The sequence below is a fragment of the Eimeria mitis genome, genomic scaffold (genome assembly GCF_000499745.2).
Source record: "Eimeria mitis Houghton genomic scaffold, Emh_scaff1927, whole genome shotgun sequence".
Lineage (NCBI taxonomy): Eukaryota > Apicomplexa > Conoidasida > Eucoccidiorida > Eimeriidae > Eimeria > Eimeria mitis.
Genome location: NW_013570249.1, coordinates 4,617 through 4,850, shown reverse-complemented (window position 1 = coordinate 4,850; position 234 = coordinate 4,617).

Genomic DNA, 234 nt, shown 5'->3' with positions numbered 1-234 from the left:
GATCGCTTCTGGGGGCAATATGGAAAGTATATCAAGGTAAGTCTTAAAAAAATAATTATATTTTAATATACATAAATATATTAAAGAATTTATTCTCTTAGTTTCTGAATTTTTATTTAGGTTTCCTTCAGTTTCAACTTCAGAAACGAGCTGCCTATACACCCCAGCTCGACGCCTGTTCATGTTCAGCTTTCCGTTCAGCTTTCTATTCAGATTCATGTTTTTTGTGTATGC